Raw genomic sequence first — 21,223 nt, 5'->3', positions numbered from 1 at the left:
ACTGTGCAGTGCTTGTCACGCAGTGCAGGGATATGCTGGACGTGCCTTTTTGGACATCGCAGCGGTGTTAAAATTTCGCCAGCCGAGCATACTTTCCCGCTACCATGGCGGTTGGAGTGCTTTACCGACCGCCATCCTAATAGACCCCATAGTGTTAAAAAAAAAATCAGTGATCCCGCGTAGTCGTAGGTCCTAGCTCGACCCGTCCCGCAGCGGGCGGGAAGACCCCAATGATGAAGCATGACACCAAGGGTCTTTTTGGAGTGTGAGGGGTATTTAAACAAAGCTGTGTGTTTTCCCACCATTGTAGGAAACACATTTAGTCTGGGAGAACACGATCATACATCTACTAAAGGGTGGATCCTTTTGTTTCTTATATATAACCTTTATTAACCTGCTAATATTTTTTAATTTTCTAAACAGTCAAAGATCCTCCGAAAAGGTGCAGTGGACCCACGAGGGTCGGTGGACCCCAGGGTAAGAGCCACTGCTCTGATTCAGTGCCTTTTACGCAATTTGAAACTTCTGAATTTTAAACATTGTCTGACTCAGCAACACATGTACATCAAATACAGTCCCAAACTGTGTAAAACTGCATCAGTAGCATGCACCAAAAAACCTAAATCCATATGTTGCTACTCCAGTTCTTGATCAACTACTTGGGCCAATTGTAAATAAAATGCCAATAAAGCACAATGCATAAATTCCAATTACAGTTAAAAAGTATTTATGCAAAGTTTTGCTGAGTGTGTAAAAAATGCAGATCAATGTGACTTAAAATGTCCCTAATGTAGGAGGAATACCTGTGAATTCTAAAGCTTCTACGCTGTTCCATTTGGGCATGTTATTTCCCATATCACACAATGTCATTCAGGACACCATATCCCAGCCGAGTGTACCCTTTCCAGTGCTTAATTTGTAAAATAAATTAATGCAGGTGCTCTCGTCAGGCGGCCACTGCAGCTTGCAACACACATTGCTGCCATGCTGCCAATTATAGAAACGACACAACTTCTAACCATCGCACTCCTACAAGTGTGGCAATTCGGTCTATTTCAGGCTTCCAAAGCCATAAGAATGACTTGGGGGCAGGTAATAGTAATTTTAATTTTAATGTATATTTAATAATAATTAGCTGTTGTTGTAGTCATCTCAAAATTAGCAAGACATCGCCCCCATGTGGCAGACTGTCACAAGCTTTTGTGTTGACAATTAAGTGCCGGTGCTGAGCCCTGCAAACCACTGGCTCAAATTAAGCACTGCCTTTTAAAAACTTTTAATAGTCAAAAAATTTCATCCAAATAAATCGTTTGAGGAGAACCATGACAACGGCATCCAGAATTCATGTGGTTGCAGTATTAAATCCAAGAACTAGAATCTGCTGTTAATGATGAGACAAAGTCATCTGGGAACATATTTACATCTCGATAAGTGGAAGGCATCAAGGCGTGAGCGTCCATCGAGGGCAGCCAGGGGTAGCAGCTGATGTCCCTGGCTTACTCTCTAGTATCATTGACTCTGCCCTTACCACGTCGCGTGTCAGGGGTATGGAGATAGAATCAGGAAGAGAGAGTAAAGAGGGCTTTAAGATCTGCTATCATACTTGTATTCTGTAGTTTTCACTCCTTGCATTTTCAATTTGATGTGTGGATATCAATGGCTCAGATTGCAAACAAATCTTTACCAGCTCAAATTCATGGTTAAAGCACAGAAGTTATCCACAGACATTTTGCAAATATTTAATGCTTTATAAATTATGCTCCTTTATAATGGTGAGAAAAAAGAATGTGTGGACCATTGCATTCAAGATCCAATTAATACACCTACACACATAAAAGACATTAAGCGAGCCACCGTGACACGCCTCAAAACACATCAGGTTTAGCGAGGGATGTAATGCTTAAAGCACCTGCTTGGAAACCTTCTTTGTTTAGAGAAAACAACCTCTCAAAGGGGAGTTTGTTTTCTCTAAAGAAAAAAACAAGCATTGGCAAGGCCAATTGGTTTGGCCTTGTCTGGAGTTCATTTTTTTATTATTTATTTTTTGCAAACATCTGCAATATGAATATACATATATATATACATATATATATCTATATATATGTATATATATATATATATATATATATATATACATATATATATATTATCTACTGGCGGTCGCCAGTAGATAGTTATAGTTAGGACCGTGTTTCCATAGGAAATCCGCAACATTCTATTTTGAATAACTTTGGCGCCGGTTGACGAATCCTGGCGAAATTTTCAAAATAGGTGGGGCGCTCCGCTCCTTCCCTGAAAGTCTCGGGGGGATTCATCAAGCGGGGGCTGAGAAAAAGGGGGGGTCCCAAAACGCGTTTTCCCCATGCATTTTTCCATAGGACCTTTAGTCCAAGCAACAGCCCGAACGGCTGAACAGAATTACATGAAATTTGGCAGAGAGGTAGTCCTCAGGTCAGGGATGTGCCTTTTGCAGGTCTGGTGTAAATCTGGTCAGTATTTCCTGAGAAAATAGCATTTAAATCAATATATATATCTATAAGCGCGCTCCAAGCGCGTACGGTAAGCTTACCGTACGCGCACGGTGCCGTGCGCGAGCTTAATTCTGATTGGTGGTTACATGACTGTAAACATTCGAATCGGTCGAAATCAGGAAGTGTCGGCCGCCATTTTGTGTGTCTCACACTGATAAACAAAGGAGGAGAACGTGGAAAGGGGGCAACGAAGAGAGTTGCAGACCCCCTAGCGTTTGTCAGGGGGTCCAAGAAGGTCACAAAAGTAAGAAAAATACATTTAATTTTTTTTTTTTTAAATCGCGGGGTGCGCGTACGGTATGGCAGAAAGAAATACATTAAAAAAATAGAAGTAAAAAACAAATTTAAGTGTTTAGATATTAGGGGGCTCTAAAAAGAGCCGTTGTGTTTATGAAGTGTTTTTCGGTACCTACAAGTAAGTACCGATGCAGAGTCTAAAGTTCAAGAGGAAGACTCTGTTGATTCACAGTGAAATTCAATATATTCTGAAAACAGCAAAAAAAATTTCAAAAAGGAAATTATGTGTAGTGTATTCTAAAATGTATTATTAAATATTAATACTTTTTCCTTTTTTTCAGATTGAGAATAATTTTTTTTTTTTTTTAAAAACGTTTTTTCTAGCAATTTAAATGAAGCATTTATAATAAATATTTTATTTTTTGGGTCAGGTAAGTGTGAAATTTCTGTATTTATTACACATTTATTTTCATGCTCCCTTTTTTTCACTTCTCCTCTCTCTGCTTTTCTCATTTCCGTTGTACTCCCTCAAGGACCTTGTAGGGTAAAAAAAAATTTTTTTTTGTTTAAAAAAAAAAAATGCGCGTACCGTACGCGCACAGTAAAAAAATAAATAAAAAGAAAATAAATTTAAAAAAAAGTTGTGAGGTAAGGTTGGCTCTTAAAAGAGCCGTTGTGTTAATACAGGGACAGAGGAAAGAAAGAATGGGAATATTAATAAGTACTACAGATGTGCTGGTCTATCTTATTGTTTATTAGGGAAACACTGGTCTCCCCATGAACAATTAGACCATAACATCTGGTGCACCTCATTTGAACTCTCAGAAATCGAGGGTTCATTTCCAGACGAGCAGAAGAGGGTGATACTCCCACCGCAGAGGAAGGGCTCAGCTGAGCTGCCGAAGATGTACTCGGCTGAGCTTCTGCGGGTGTGCTCGGGTGACTTTCTGAAGGATTTTTGCTTCAGAATGTCGAGCAAACGTCCTGGGATGTTTATCCCTAATGTGTCTCACCATAGTGTGGTTACCAAAGGAATACTTCTTCCTTGGGTTACCTCTAGATAAGACACGCTCACAAAGTGAGCAGGTGACTAATGGAGCATTTACCTTTTTCTTCCCCTCTGGAAAAGTAAAATACTCCAAAACAAAAGAATTATTTTGTTTCCTCCTTCTCTGCCTGATGATGCTGCTGCCCTGCTCACTCTCAGAAGAGGTCTGCTGCTCTGCCATTGTATCCCAAAGACAATTCAGCTCCTTCTCCTAAGAAATCACAAGCAGTAATGATGGGAATGGGTGTGGTGTAGGAAGATTCTAGAACTGAAAGTAGTTTAAACCAATCAAAAGTGTTGTTTCTTGATCACATGACCAACCGTACGCGCACGTTAAGCTTACCGAGCGCGTACAGTAAAAGTACGCATGCGCGTAAGAAAGACACGCGCACGCGCGCATGCGCATTACAGGCACGCTCGAACACTTCTGCGTAACGTGCGCGCGCGCGTGCGTGTGTAAAGCATGCGCTTATGCATCGCGTAGGAAGTACGGACGCCTACGCAAATTGCGTAAGCATACGCAAACAGAGTAGAAATATTACGTACGCTCACCGTACATAAAGCGAACCGTGCGCTTACGGTAAGCTTACCGTACGCGCACGGTAAACATTTTTTGGGGAAAGACATAAAAAAAAAAGGTTTGTTGAAGATATTAACCATGTTATACAACTATATCCAATAATTTAAAAAAGGTGAATCTTTATAAATTGAAGAATGAATTAAAACCATGAATATATACATAGGTAGAATAGTGTTTAAAGGGAAAAATTAAATGGAAAAAAATGATGTAAAAAAGAAAAAAAATCAATAAAAAATCATACGTTTCACACACATTATAGTTAGGAAATAAAATTCAAAAAACCATGCAAAAACACAAAAAAATATAGCTTTCACACGCGTTATATTTAGAAATGAGCTTTTAAAAAACCTTGCAAATTCACTGAAAAAACCATAGGTTTCACACACGTTATAGTTAGGAATTAGCATTTAAAAAACCTTGGAAATTCAATGAAAAAACCATAGGTTTCACAAATGTTATAGTTAGCTGGACATTTCGCTCGTAAAAAACCAATGAAATTACCCCGTTATAGTTAGTTCAACTAACTATAACTCGCGCGCCCGCAATACACTGCTGATGACGTCACATATTACATCACTCATGACATGGTCAGTGACATCACTCATGACATCACTGATGACATCTCAAATGACATCACTGATGACATCATCCTTGTGATAGATTGGCAGACCTCCTCTCACCTTAATATAACCTTTGATACACACATTCAAAAATAGAAACTAAAATTTTCAAAACAATGGACATACCAATACCAGTTACAACAACCTATTCAGTAATTCTAAGATCCACATACACATCCACTCATTCACCAACAGTCCTATACAGTCACTCATACATGTACTCACTCATCATATGTACTCATACACCTATACATCCTGTTACACAACGCCACTCATCCATAGAGTTACTCACACACATAGTCACTCATGCTAATAAAGAATCAAACATCCATTTACTTGCATATACAGTTATACACACACCACCACACTTACTTCTACGGAAACTTACACTTACTTAGTCTTTTAAACAATCACTTATAGAAACACATACTTATTCATACAGGAACTCTTTCAATCTCTCACTCTCACATATACTCACTTATATACACCAATAGTCACATATACTAGTTTAAAACATATGTAGTTACTCATAAAGGCACTATTGAGACAGTCATTCACTCACTAACACACCCATACACACACTCATCCACCCACACAGTCCTGCACACATGCTGTCTTCAACACATACAAACAGTGAGTCACTCATTCATGCACCTATGCACTACGTAATACCCCCCACCAAACCATACAGACATCAGACACTTATACTGATACTCAAAAACCAACTAATAACCGATATAGACACTCATGTAGCTACTCACCAACCCATGCAGCCACTTATACACAAAGTGAGAGACTGATACAGATATTTACATATTTAAACATTACTCACTAAGCCATGTATTCACTAAGATACACTTAATCAGTTAGTTATACAATCAATTTTTCAAAAACAAATCATCCATTTAGACACTTATGTACCCATTTATTCTTCCATCAACCTTGAGATATACATATATAAAACATATGTAATTTTCAGAAAAACACACATTCACTGGATGATGTCATCAGTGATGTCATTTGAGATGTCATCAGTGATGTCATGAGTGATGTCACTGACCATGTCATGAGTGATGTAATATGTGACGTCATCAGCAGTGCATTGCGGGCGCGCGAGTTATAGTTAGCTGAACTAACTATAACGGGGGAATTTCATTGGTTTTTTACGAGCGAAATGTCCAGCTAACTATAACATTTGTGAAACCTATGGTTTTTTCATTGAATATATATATATATATATATATATATATTCAGTGAAAAAACCATAGGTTTCACACATGTTATAGTTAGCTGGACATTTTACTGATAAAAAACCAATGAAATTCCCCCGTTATAGTTAGTGCAGGCAACTATAACTCACGCGACCGCAATCCTCTGCTGATGCTAATACTGTATTTAGACAATTATTTGCCCATGTCTTCTTCCATTAAATTTTAGCTATACATATATTACAAATATTTTTTTTTCATAAAGACACATATGTCATCAGCAGAGGATTGCAGTCGCGTGAGTTATAGTTGCCTGCACTAACTATAACGGGGGAATTTCATTGGTTTTTTATCAGTAAAATGTCCAGCTAACTATAACATGTGTGAAACCTATGGTTTTTTCACTGAATTTGCAAGGTTTTTTAAATGCTAATTCCTAACTATAACGTGTGTGAAACCTATGGTTTTTTCAGTGAATTTGTACGGTTTTTTAAATGCTAAGTTACTTTACGCCATTCGTGGCGTGCGCGCCCATTTAACGCAGTTCGTTCCGTGCGCGCACGGTGCGCTTCGCGCACCGCGCGCCCACTTTACGCAGTTAGTCCCGTGAGTGGGCCATGTACGCACGATGCGCTTCGTGCACCGTGCGCACACGGAGGACATATTATGCGCTTCGTTGTGAAAGGTAAGTTTTTTTATTTTCTGGTATAATGTAAGCCATGCATAAATGGTGCCCTGCGGGCACCATTAGCACACGGGGTGGGGAAAGTGTGGATATTTAGTTTTTAAAAAAAGTTTTTTTACCGTACGCGTACGGTAAGCGTAATCGGCGATTTTTCATAAAAAATAAAAAATGAATTTTTGGCCTTGGGGGTTCTTTGGGGACACATTCATCAAGGTTAGGTGGTTAGGAGCTGTCTAAACAGTCCCTTTACATGTTTTTTGCCTTTGCTTTTCCTCCCCCGCTCAGAGTGTGAGAGAGAAAATGGCGGCCGCCGCTTCCTGGTTTCGACCGATTCGAATGTTTAGTAAGATCTAACGGCCAATCAGAATCGCGCTCGCGCACGTCACCGTACGCGTACGGTAAGCTTACCGTAAGCGCACGGTAAGCGCACCGTAAGCTGCCACAGATATATATATTGATTTAAATGCTATTTTCTCAGGAACTACTGAACAGATTTACACCAGACCTACAAAAGGCACTTCCTTGACATGAGGACTACCTCTCTGCCAAATTTCAAGTAACTCTGCTCAGCCGTTCGGGCTGTAGCTGTGTCTAAAGGTCCTATGGAAAAATGCATGGGAAAAATGCGTTTTGGGACCCCCCTTTTATCTCAGCCCCCGCTTGACGAATCCCCCCGAGACTTTCAGGGTAGGAGCGGAGCGTAGCGCCCCACCTATTTTGAAAATTTCGCGAGGATTCGTCAACCGGCGCCAAAGTTATTCCAAATAGAATGTTGCGGATTTCCTATGGAAACAGGGTCCTAACTATAACTATCTACTGGCGACCGCCAGTAGATAATATATATACATATATATACATATATATATATATATATATATATATATATATATATATATATATATATTTTTTTTTTTTGCAAAAAAACGGAGTTCCAACTGTGCTCTCAGGTCAATTGCTGGAGAGCAAGTAGCATGCCGAAAGTAAAGAGTTTTATACAAAATAAGCACCCAAGCGCCTGCTGTGTGCACCACGCAATGCCAGTTAGGAGAACATATCCAACATACATCTCAAAGCGGCACAACGTATGCCATAATGACGATGAAAAGAGGGAACAGCAAAATGAATTAAATAAAACTCTTTACTTTCGGCATGCTACTTGCTCTCCAGCACTTGAGACTTTGTGTACCTTTTTGTATTATACATTCATAAATGTGTCTTATTACTGTGGCACGGTTCGATAAGATTTGTGTGGGCGGACCCCCTTGAAGTTTTTGTTTACATATTTAATCTATTATCGGTTACTTGCACCATATATATATTAAAATAACTGGTGTTAGCCCATAGGTGCAAACAGCGTTTTAATTCATGTTATACTTTTCTATTTAGAGTATTGGAACCCATTGAAACTTGTGTGCTCTTATCACGGAGCCGTTATTCTGATCATTTTGGTCACCATTTACAGCTACCCACGCTGTCGCGGTGTTCTCTCCTGTTTCCAACTCGAATTTTAGACGAAGCCACATTGTTTTTTTACCTTTGGTAAGTCCACGCCTATTACTGTGAGACACTACTAGTACGTCGTATTTGTGATATTTGTGATATTGGGTTGTTTTCGTTTTTGTCATAATTCATATTTATTACCCCACACATGTGGGATACCTTCACACTGCTTTGTTTATTATATGGTTTGTTCCTACAGTAGCCAGTTTGTCAATGTTTTTCCTTTTTTTCTTATATTTTTTCTTATCAGATGACTACTTTTACTGGGTTTTAACTCTTTCCCACACACATTCGTTCGCTTTCCTTCCCCGTCTTTCCCCGTTGCGTCCCACCTCTTTCCCCTCCTTTTCTTTGGTCTTTCTTTCATTTTTTCTTTCTTCTTTTTTCTCCTTTTTTCTTTTCATCCATTTTTTCTCTTTTTCCTCCCCTTTTTTATTTCTCTCTTCCCTCCCCCCCTTTTCTTTTCTTTCTCTCTCACTACTTGTATATTAGTTCATGGTCACTTTTTGGGGAATGATTTCTTGCCTTATATATAAATCAATTCCTCACAGTCACACATTAGGGATAGGTACCTTAATACCGGTGCTGACGATGTCCCAACTTTTTGTATATATACGTGTATGCAGTATTTTTATGGTATATGATATATGTGAAATAAATATTGTCTTGTACTGTATATTTTGTTATGATATAAATGTTGTAATGTTGTTATTTTTGTTAAATTGGACTTCTTTTCTGTTTTGTCTTCTCTTTTTTCAGCAACTTTTATCAATTGATGTACTCTTTCGTCTCTGGTAGATCTGAACTAATCAACTACCAGATAGAATATATTGTTGTGTTATGTGATGTTCTGTGGTGTTGCTGTTATTTAAATGTGGTTATGTTGCATGTTTTCAGCCTTGAAGAAGTTCCAGTGTGGAACGAAACGCGTTGGCTGCGAGTCCCTTTTACAAGAAAATTAAAAGAATACTTCAAAAATATTGTTTGAACTTGGACTTTTTACTGGTGCACCTTCCTCTTCTGCTCTATTTTACACAAATGGCTGAATTATTAACTAATTGATAAAGCAAGCCCCTTAAGTTAATAGTGAACCGTCCCTTAAGCAGGCGATGGTGACGCTATCTTCTGCAAATTCACAGGTGTCTGTAAACTGTTGGAGTCAAATAATTCAAACCAGGCTCAGGTGACTTCCATATTTACTATGATGAAATGTGTATGTGTTCTTGGTCCAATGCACATATAAAATCTTGTCAAAAATGACAATCAAGCATTGTAAAGTCCTACTTGATAATGTAAATATGCATAAAGACTGTCCTTGGTGTAGCTCTTGCAAAGTTTGTAGTTTTGTTCCAAACCCAAATGTAAAGTGCCCACATGCTGACTTGAGTGGGTTTGCGCTACGTAAAGTTTCAAATAAATAAGTAAATAACAGCAAACCCCTAACAACAGCGTTAACTCAACTTCTAGACGGCTCATTTGGCTTCATTCAGCCTCACACATCATCACAATATGGGTGAGGAGTAGTTTTCGAAGTAACATTATGAAACTGTCAATGCTGTGAAGACTTCGAGGAAATGTTTTTCTGTCTCCACTGCACAACATACTCTGACTAACATACTCTTGAGCATCAGACTCTGAGTAAAGGAAGCTTGCTGAACATCACACAACATCACACGCTTCCGCGAAGGACAGCAATGGATTCATCACAAAAGCATAGAGGGCCGCACAGTGGTGCAATCAGCATTAGAACATTGGAAGGTTGAGAGCTCCATTGAAGACAATGAAGTGGCTTCGGGCTTATGTTGGCTGGTAGAAGGCCTGAGCTTCAACATTCCAATGCTGTCTTCATGTTCTCTCCCTTTTTAATTTAAAACATTCTACCCTCAGTGGGTGAATGTTCTAATAACCTTATAGCCCTTCTGCCTCGGGCTATACTGGTTCTTAAAGGCCCTCTCCCTCATTACATCTCCGGTTCAGGGCCTTTAACAATCGGTATAGCCCTCAGCAGCGTGCTGTAAGGCTATAATATACCCCGCCGTAGCGGGCTATACCGGCTATTAAAGGCCCGCTGCAGCCGGCTTAGGACTTTAACAAGGCAGCGGGACTTTAGTAGCCGGTATAGCCCTGCTACGAAGGACTACAAGGCTATGAGAACATTCTGCCACTAGAGGTCAGAATGTTCTAACAAATTAAACAAAGGCTTCAGGGAGCGCGAGGGGATTGAAATCCCCTCAGGCTCCCTGAAGCCTTTGTTCACAGCCACAAAGAAGCATTTGAATGTTGGAGCTCCGGGCTTATACCAGCCAATATAAGACCAGAGCTACTCCATTGTTTTCAATGAAGCTTCCAACGTTCCAATGTTCTAATAAAACATATTTAGCAGGGCTGTATCTCTGCAAGAGATCTGATTGAGTATATCTTTAAACAGAGCCATATCAGATTAATTGTCATTGTAAGGATCTGGGAGATTCCGGGCAAGGCATATTTTGGGGGCCTTTGTATGGAACTAATTTGCATTTTTTTACCTATTGCATTCTAATTCAAGCCCGCATGATGGCAAATAATTCTAAATAACATGCTAAAGTTTAACAGGTTCACACAAAAACAGTTGTAATATGTCTTGCCCAGAACCCTTAAAATCCTTCTAATAGCACTGGGTAAAGAGAGACGGAGTCAGATGTAGAGACATGTGGAGAGGGAGAGAGGGAGAGACTTTAAATTAGAGGAATAGAATAGAGAGTGGTCAAATAGAGAGTAAGTTCATTTTCCCAAGAGAGCTCTTGGAAGGTGGGAGCCCTGGGCAGTTGGCCACTTTGCCCATGGCTAAAAATGTCTAGGATCAACTTTACTTTCTGGTTCAATGCATCCTGAATAGCTCGTAGGCAGGATTTCAGAGGGTGCTGGCCACAGAGAAGCTAAGAGTCATGATTGCGGTGCTCAAAATATAAAGCGTCATGTAAAATGCAAAGCATGAACCAAAGCCCATGAAATGAATATGAAAAACACCTAATTAAAATATAACAAGGTAAATCTAATTACACAGGATCATTGGGATGTTCTACCTGGTGGTGCAATGAACAAAAGCATCCGAGGCTATGGTGGGATATATGAATACCAGATGGGCAGGATTGTGTAAAGACAAAAGAAGGACAAACATGGTATTATTATAAGAGATCAGTATTTCAGTACCCAAGGGGGACTCAATGGGACTAGACTTACAAATCCGGCTGTGTTGGTACACTGCAAACATATGCTCGGTGCCCTAAGGGACTCTACCAAGAAGATAACTGAAAAAGGAATCATCGCTGTTTCAGAAGCGCTGACAAACAAACTGCATTGGTGGGAAAAAGTCAGCCTAGCTGCTTCCACAGCTGAGGCTTCACTGATGCAGTTAATATGAGTCTGTGACAGCATTAAATGTTAACAAAGGGAAATTATGCCACAGCAGCTCTAGCACTGAAGGGCACTACTTATTGTGGGGATGACTACACTGTGCATAGGCACAAACGCTGTCACTCACCGTGAGGTGAGCCAATGGCTGAAGGAGGCTGACCAATTTCCCTATGCTGTAAATTTCGTAGAGAGTTGAGTGACATGTGAAGGACACTGCACCAGACCAATGGTGGAAGAGAACTGACTGAAAGCCTCACTATACATCATTTATATGTATGTATATTTTATTCAGATTTTTTGGGGTAAAACAATAAACCTTGGCTAACGGCACACCAAAAAAACAAACATGCCCATCATGTAGGAAGGGTTTTCCTTGAGCGCTCTGGCCATTTCGCATTTTCACTGCCTTGCATGACAGTCATGGGCAGGAAAATTCAGTCATAGTCGCCATGCCCTAACGAGGGAGTGGTGACCGCGCTATGGTCCTATGGCAGATGGACCGCGCACGAATATCTTTGGGCGGAGCCAGTTGAGGCTCCACTGACGGTAACCCAGTATTTCCCCACCAATGAACGCGGTGGGGGGTGTTGAGTTTTGCAGGGCTGGAGGTCCCACTCTCCCAAACCATACATAAGATCCAGGGCTTTTTAACTGCGGCTATTAATCTGTGCTAGTGTTATTTTTAAAAATGTGGCCAATCTAACTAAAAAATGTGTTTTATCTTCCCACTCCTGCTTAGTTTTCTCTACTAGTGTGGGAACGTACTGCTGGCATGTCAGCAACAATTCCCCACGGCACTCTAGTAAATGCAGATCCAGAAACTTTCTGTAACTCGAGTAAGAAGTGTAAATCTTAAAATGGAGCAGCCAGTGCTTATTTCTTTGCATTTTGGGCACATGTTTTATTATCATCTACATTACACTGAAAACCAAGAAGCAGGTTCTGGACCCAGCTCTGAGAAGAATCTCTGTGTATTGACTAATCTAATGTTTAAATATCAACCTTCGAATATATTCACTTTTAACAGTTTTTTACATTTTGTATATTTGTCTACAGGTAAACAAGGCCTATTTTCAGCAGTAATATGCAATGGATTTTTTTTTTTTGATTTCAAAAGAATTTTATTAATTTAAAGGAGTAAATAAGGACATAAGATACAAGCCAAAGTGACACAATTGATATCAGACAAGGATAAACAATATGATAAAATGAAATTAAATCAGAAGAAATACACCATTAGCAATCATTATTATAAAGAGTATCACCATCAGATAGCAAAATAGAGATAAGAGGAAGAAAGAAAGGAAGGAAGAAAAGACGGAGAAAGTAGGAAAGAGATGAAGAAAGAGAAAGAAAGACAGGGAGGAGTGAAGGAAGAGGAGAAGATTTCCAAAGAATTCATCCGACACAGAAGACAACAGTAACCAGACAGCATTAACCAGACAAATCAAAAGGATATTGATCCACCAACCCCTCTGAAACCAGGTCCATGTACGTATCCAAGGCTTTCCAAACACCAGCAGATATAGACGGAGAGAGATGAGCATGATCAACTGACGTATGAGCACTTCGTAAAAAGGAAACCCAAGCCCACCAAGTATGGTAAGAGACAGAAGAAAAGGATTTCCACTCCATGAGAATAACTTTGACTGCAACAGTCAATAACAGATCCAACAATTGTAATTCCATGGAGTCTAAAGGCAAAGGGACCGGGGCCGCCAACGGTCCTAATATAATTAATGGAAAAGAGAGTTGAAACTCAATGTTAAAGATAATCATGAGGTGTTTGTGTATTAAATTCCAAAAGGGTTGGAGAAGGGAACAATCAAAGAACATATGCTGAAAATCACCTGGTAAAAGCCTACAACTCCAACATAAATTATCCTCTTTGAGATTCAACGAATACAAACGAATGGGAGTCCAATGAAGAAGATTAATAGAGAAAAACTTAGACTGCATTAATGAAGGGGCAATTTTGCTACGAAGAGAAAGTTTACCAATGTCTTGCCATGTTTCTGAAGAAATATGATCGGTAACACTATGATCAAAATGATGTAGCCATTTTTGCTGTGCGACCGTTTGGGAAAGAAGTGTAGAGGACGATAAGAATTTGTAAATCCTGGACGCTACATGACCAGACCTGATCCATAATTGAAAAAGCGTAATCGTAGGGGACGAGGGGTGAAGGTGCATTTTAGCAAGCTACCTTAATCTTAAGAAAGGTATAGAAGTCTAAATTTGATAAAGCAAATTGTTGAGCTAGGGAAGAGAAAGGGAAAGGATCATTATTGGAGTCATAGAGATGTTTAACAAGCGAGATACCTTTCCCAGTCCAATAAGACATCAACTGTGGCTCAATATTAATTTTGATTCTAGAATTGTGCCAAATAGACGACCATCTAGTTTTATGCAGTGGAGTTGCCACTTTCTAATCAACCTTGCGAATCGCAGCAATAGTGTCTAAAATAATAGATCAAGAGAATGGAATAGAAAGGGTACTCGCGGTTAAAAAAAGAAGCCGTCGGCAGAGGGGAGGCCAATTCTTGTTCAATTAGCAACCAAGATGGAACATGAGTAGAGGGAGAAGAAAACCAAAGAGCACCTTGAGACGCCAGGAAAGCAGTTTGATATTTCCCCCAATCAGGAAGATTACAGCCTCGCAGATCAAAAGATTTCCGTAAGAATTTATAAGCAATTCTAGCTCTTTTATCATTCCATAAAAATTTGGAAGTAAGTATGTCAAGCTCGTGAAAAAAGGAATCAGAGAGCTTTACCGGAAGCATAGAGGAAACAAAATTAATAATAGGTTTTATCATCATTTTAAGAGTCTGCAATCGACCCCACCATGAAATATGTTTCGGAGACCAAGTTTCTAAAAGACGTCGCACCTTAAGAATAGTTTGAGATTCATTATAAGTAGCCGTAGCATAAAGGGTGGAACAAAAATAAATACCCAGATATTTTAGTTGCTTAGATTGCCACTTAAAACCCGCCGAACCCATATGAGAAGAAAAACAATAAGCATTTAAGGGGAACATCTCTGTCTTATCTTTGTTCAGGGTATATCCTGAAACCTTCGAGAAGAGAGAAATCGTATCAGAGACAACAGGGATGGCCAGTGCAATATCATCAGAGAAAATAAGAACATCATCCGCATACGCAGCTGTTTTTATCTGATGAGACCCAAAAGAGAACCCCTTAATGTCTGGATGTAAATCAATCATTCTGAGAAGAGGATCAATGGATAACAAAAATAAAAGAGGAGACAAGGGGCACCCTTGCCTAGTACCCTGGCGAAGATTGAAAAAGGACGACGTAGCTCCATTTACTCTTATGTTAGCTCTAGGACGGGAATAAAGAGACATAGCCATACGAAAAAAGGAATCACCAAGATTGTGAGCACATAAAACCGCTCGTAAAAAAGGCCAAGAGACCTTATCAAAGGCCTTTTCAGCATCAAGGGACAAGGCCGCCGCCGGAAGATTGGATCGCTTGGCTGAACCAAGAATGTGACAAAAAGTCCGAATATTATCACGTGCAAGACGACCCTTTACAAACCCTGTTTGGGAAGGATGAACCAATTGCGGAATAAAGGATTCTAAGCGTTTAGCTAAGATTTTAGCAAAAATCTTAGCTTCCATGTTAAGAAGGGAAATAGGGTGAACATTTTTGGGGTCCGAATGATCTTTTCCTTCTTTGGGGATTACTACAAAAGTAGCATCAGCAGCAGAACCAGCCACAGAAGCATCTTTAATAAAAGCATCAAAGACAGATTGAAGATGCGGCACAATCACAGATAAAAAGGTTTTATAAAACAAAATAGGATATCCATCAGGACCTGGAGCTTTACCGGAGCGAGTAGCTTTAATTGCAGAAATAATTTCATCAGAGGTAATCGGGCCATTCAAAGAGTTATTATCATCCTCCGATACAGTTTTCACAGGAACTGTTTTTAAGAACTCTTGGCATTGTTCAAAAGAAGATTGATTAGAGGGGGTATATAAATTATTATAAAAATCTCGAAAGACCTCAAGAATTTCTTCAGTCTGAAACTTTTTCTTACCAAAATGGTCATTAATAGAAGAAATTTGGGAAGATTTATAAGAAGATTCCTGGAACTTTAATGTAGCTGCAAGCATCTTGATAGCACGGTTTTTTAACAACAACTTCTTAGATTTCTGAGCCTGAAGACCTATATGAGCTCTCTTAGTGACTATAGTATTGTATGTATATTTTAAATTCTTAATAGATTGTAGGCAAGATTTATCTTTGGATTGTCGAAAAAGAGATTCCTGACTTTTAATCTCAGCTGCTAAGTCAGTGAGTTCCTTTCTAATGGCAGCGTTCCTCCTTGACATACATTTGATGATCTGACCACGGAAAGTGCATTTAAAAGAGTACCAGAGAACAACAGGGGAGTCGACTGAACCGATATTCTCAAGGAGAAACGTCTCAATATCATTGGAAAACTCTCGAACCTGGGAAACATCATGTAGGATTTCTGTGTTGAGTCTCTAAGATCGAGATCTCGCTCTAGGGGCAAAAGACAAAAGTGTGAAAGTCACCGCTGCATGGTCTGAAATCAAAATAGGATGAATAAGCAGAGATGAAGAAGATTGAACAAGAGATGAATGAACCAAAAGATAATCAATGCGCGAAAAAGACGAATGGGGGGAAGAAAAAAAGGAGAAATCACTGCCAGTGGGATTATGAAGACGCCAGACATCCTGCAGATGGATAATAGAGCACATATTAATCATTCGTTGATGTGATTTAGGAGGACGAAAATGAAAGGCAGAATTCCTATCTAAAATGGGATCCATTGGTAGATTAAAGTCCCCACCTACAATCAGATTACCAGAATGAGGTGTGTCATTTAGCTTTTTGGTGATTGCTTTCCAAAAAGACGGATCACCCTTGTTAGGGGCATAAATATTCATGACAAAGAGATCAATATTACCATCAGACAACTTAGATAATAACCAACGGCCCTCCGTATCCTGTTCAGAGGAAACAATAGACAAACCAGAATGTTTAGAAACTAAAGTAATTACCCCATTTCTTTTGCCACAAGCATCTGAACAAGCGACATCAGCAACCCAATCTTTCTTCAAAAAAAGCGCCTCTCTGGCAGAGACCTTCGTCTCTTGAAAAAGGACTAGATCCGAAGAAAGAGATTTGCAGTAGTCTAATATCTTTGACCTTTTAACTGGGTGATTTAATCCTTTCATATTAAGGGAAAGTATATTCAATCCAGACATAGAACCAATAATAGGGAAAAATGAAGCTCCAAAAATGATAGAGAATGTACAACAACCATAGAAATGCACCCCCACACACTAGCCAACAACACGAAACAGGGAGAATCCAAAGAGGAAATCCGAAGAGAAAAAGAGAAAGAAGAGAAAAAAGAAAGAAGGAAAGTAGAAAGAAGAGGAAAGAGAAGAACCAACAAGAAAGGTCTGAAAGAGACCAAATTCATACTAGGGGGAACATGGGAAGATGAGCAAGGAGACCATCACGAGGAATTAATGCAATCAGCATAAAAGGCCCCAATACAATACATAACTGATTATACTTATTTAAGAAAGAGAAATGTCTGAAATATGAACTAGCATTAATTATAGCATTCTAAAAATAATTCATCATATAAGACTATAAAGGCGACATGTATATACCAATGAGAAAAGAAATCAAAGCAGGAAGGCATGAAATAACTGAACCGTTATAACAATCAAGGAAGCCCTCTGGCAGAGAAATAGAAGAAACAAGTATATATTTAAATATATAAAATCTAAAGATAGACATCTAGTTGACTGTCCGTAAATATATAAAACCTGTTATACTAATGTAATTCAAAGAGGAAGAATATCATAAATATAGAACCATAGAAGTAAAAAACCTGAGACTATAAAGTGCAATATACCAATATGAATTTAGAACTAGTAAAGAGAGGCAGTTAATAATAATAAATACAGAAATCAATCAATGATATAGCAATAAAATAGATATAAAAGATAACAATACAGAAATTAGAATTAACTCTATATACAACAATTAATAAGTATCTATGAGGCCATTTATGTAAGTAATCCATAAAAAATAATCAATGAAGCTCTTATGGAAGATAAATATAAGAAACAAATAAATATTTAAATATGTAAAATCTAAGGACAGACATCTAGTTGACCATCCACAAATATATAAAACTTGTTATACTAGTTTAACTTAAAGAGATAAGAATATCGTAAACATATAACCATAGAAGCAAAAAACATGAGATTCTAAAATGCAATATACATAAATAATTAGAACTAGTAAAGAGAGGCAATTAATAATAATAAGTAAGCAAACCAATCAGTGATATATCAATAAAATAGATATAAAAATTTCTGTACAGCAATTAAAATGAACTCTATATATAGCAATTAATAAGTATCTATGAGCAGATTATATAACCTATCCAGAAAATATTAACATTTAATACTCAATGACGTACTCCATGGAAACAGAACACCAGAGAAAAACAACACGCGAACAGACCAAATAAAAATACGGCAATGGAAGTAACAATAATTGGAGTCAGAGAGAAAGGAAGACCAAGTCTACACAAAAATTCTAAGGAAATAAAAGAAGTCATAAAGTGAGATAAAAAGATCCGAAACCTGACATGGACAACAAAACAACAAGCAAGAGTGAGGAAAACCTATGAAGCAATAATACTACGAAATAATAGAAAATACAAAAAGGAGAGATATCGGAGATAATGGTCCACTACAACATAAAGATATGAAGGTAGAACAGATAAGGAAAAGGAGAAAAGAACACAGCCCATCACATAGCTTACAAAGCTTACAAAGCCACGCACAAAAACACAGCAAAAGCACACCAACAACAGTGGACAGTAAGACCACCATGCAGATCTAAAAAAGACAGACTTAATAGATCTGGAAAAGAGAAAATTCATTGCAGTTATATGAAACCACATCAGGTGCCAGAGGGACCAGGATCACGCGAGGCTTCCATTTGAAGATCCATCTGCAGTTCCATCTGATTATCCAAAAACGAGGCCAAATCCGCAGGTTCATCGAAAATTCTAGAGCGACCTTTGAAAGTAATGCGGAATTTTGAAGGACCAGAAAAAGAGAAGGGGATATTCATCTCAGAGAGACGCTTCTGGAGATTAAGAAAACCTTTCCTCCTTATTACCGTGTCTCTGGCAAAGTCCTGAGAAATTGAAATGCGATGGCCATTCCATGAGACAACTTTAACCTTTCGCATATGAGCCAGAATTTGTTTCGTATGTTGATGGTGCAGTGGCTTAAAAATTATCGCTCTTGGTTGCGTGGCTGATTTAGATCGAAAGGTGGGAACCCGGTGTGCCCGTTCCAACTCAAAGTCTCTTTGGAAAGAAATTTGCAGCGTAGAAGGAATCCATTTATATAAGAAATCAATCATAGAGGGTGCATCTTTCTCAGCTTCCTCTGGAAGACCAAAAATGCGCATATTGGATCTGCGATTACGATCTTCTTGTTCAGTGAGATCCCTCCGCAATGCCGCCATTGAGCGCTCAAACTGGCAAAGAGACCTAGATTGCTTTACATAGTGTCTTCTGCACCACTAATACGTGTTTCTGTGGCTGAAACACGAAGGGACAAAGCTTTGAAATCATTCCTGATGGCTGACACCTCCACTTGCAACAAATCTGTGTTAGTCTTAGTAGACTGCGCAATTGCATGAACATCATTAAGGCGTGTCAGAATAGTCTCAAGAGTGGAATTGGTGTCTTTTTGAGCAGCCTCAGGTGTAGGCGACACTTGTTTGGACCTTTTAAGAGAAGCTTTAGAATCTTTGGCGTCTTTAGCATTTGGTGACAAGCCCATATTCGCAGCCATAGAGCCCACAGCCACAGCGGGAGCAAAATACCCTACTTCAGAGAAATGAAGGGAAGGAAAAAGCCAGAGGAAACTAGTATACACTATATGTAAAACAGAAATGCGCAAAAAGTGGAAAGCGCACTGTCAGCAATCAATCCAGGATAATAATAATGGCGGGCTTACATGACAAAGCAGAGAATATCCATCACAAAAATACCATGCCCTGCAGATATCAAAAAGACGTCATCCGAAAAAAAGTAAAATCAAGAAGCAGGGTATCATCAATCATAGAAGCGCCATACAACGGAATTGAAGGTGCTCTGAAGAGAGGTATGGTAGAGTAAAATCCAAACTGCTCTCACCGTAGGCAGCAATGTAAATGAGGAAAGAGAGAAATCCAAAATACACTTTATAAATAAGGAAATAGTCACCAGCACCTGTTTATCCTCATTCCTGGCCAGGTCATGTGAAAAACGCCGTCGTGTTATGGAGAACAGCCAGCTACTTCAGTGAGGAAAAAAGAAAAAACAAAATGGCGGCCGCTCGTGTAAACACCGAGCACCACCATAAAACGACATAAATATAGTCACCGGCAGTGACAGAGAGCAGAAAAGTCTCTCAAGCAGCACACTACAACTTCAAAAGCATGAGTCCAACGTTCAGCAGGTGTGGGGCACTGCGAAGCAGCATAAAATCCTCCTACGGCCCTCACTCGTCACGGAGCTCAAGCGCAAACCGCCATCCCGTAGCGGCGCGCAAGCCACGCCCCCATATGCGATGTATTTTTAACAGTAAGAGTTCTTATTGTCAAATTCAGCGCACTGCTAGTTGCTCCATCAGGTACTGTTCAAAGTCTGAGGAACCCGCTGCCACTGATCATTGAGAAATATCACTTCTAATCCCAGATGAATTCTAGCAATACCCAGTATTACTTCTGACTGGGAAGTCAATCTAAAGCCCTGAAAAACATCACAAAGGGCCTGGACCTTATTTACTCCTGGATGAAGGAAACATTTCTCAATCTAATAGTGTCTATACATAGATCTGGGTGCTGGCTGGTGCCAACGCAGAAGAGATCTTCTTGGGTAGCCCAGAACCTTAAGAATAGTCCAACACCAAAGCAGAATAGCAAGGAAAGAGGCCAGGCATACTTTACAAAGTGAACCTGTCATTACAGTTGTTAAGGGCAGCATTTTCCAGCTTGTTAAGGCTCTGAAAAGCTTGCTATTCTTTCAGACCACACAAGGTGACCGTCCCAAGAATCTCACAGAATATTGAAGTTGAAAAACCATATGACTGGGTTATCTGCTAAACAGGCCATTAAATACATGCCAAATGGGAATCATCAATTGAGTATGTCGGTATATATAGATAGATCAGTACTTGCTTTTCCCCAGTAGCCTGTATGCTAATGGGCTGCTTGAATTTATTGGGTGGGCTAACCACACCCTACCAGGAATAGCCCTTGTCAAAATTCTATTTGTTGCCTCACCTAGTGGGGGTCTGGTATGAACATTATGCCGAGCTTCCTTTGATTTACTGCA

This window comes from Triturus cristatus, chromosome 10 (genome assembly GCF_964204655.1).
Source record: "Triturus cristatus chromosome 10, aTriCri1.1, whole genome shotgun sequence".
Taxonomy (NCBI): domain Eukaryota; kingdom Metazoa; phylum Chordata; class Amphibia; order Caudata; family Salamandridae; genus Triturus; species Triturus cristatus.
The sequence above is the reverse complement of the archived record's forward strand: the minus strand, read 5'-3'. Positions refer to the sequence as shown.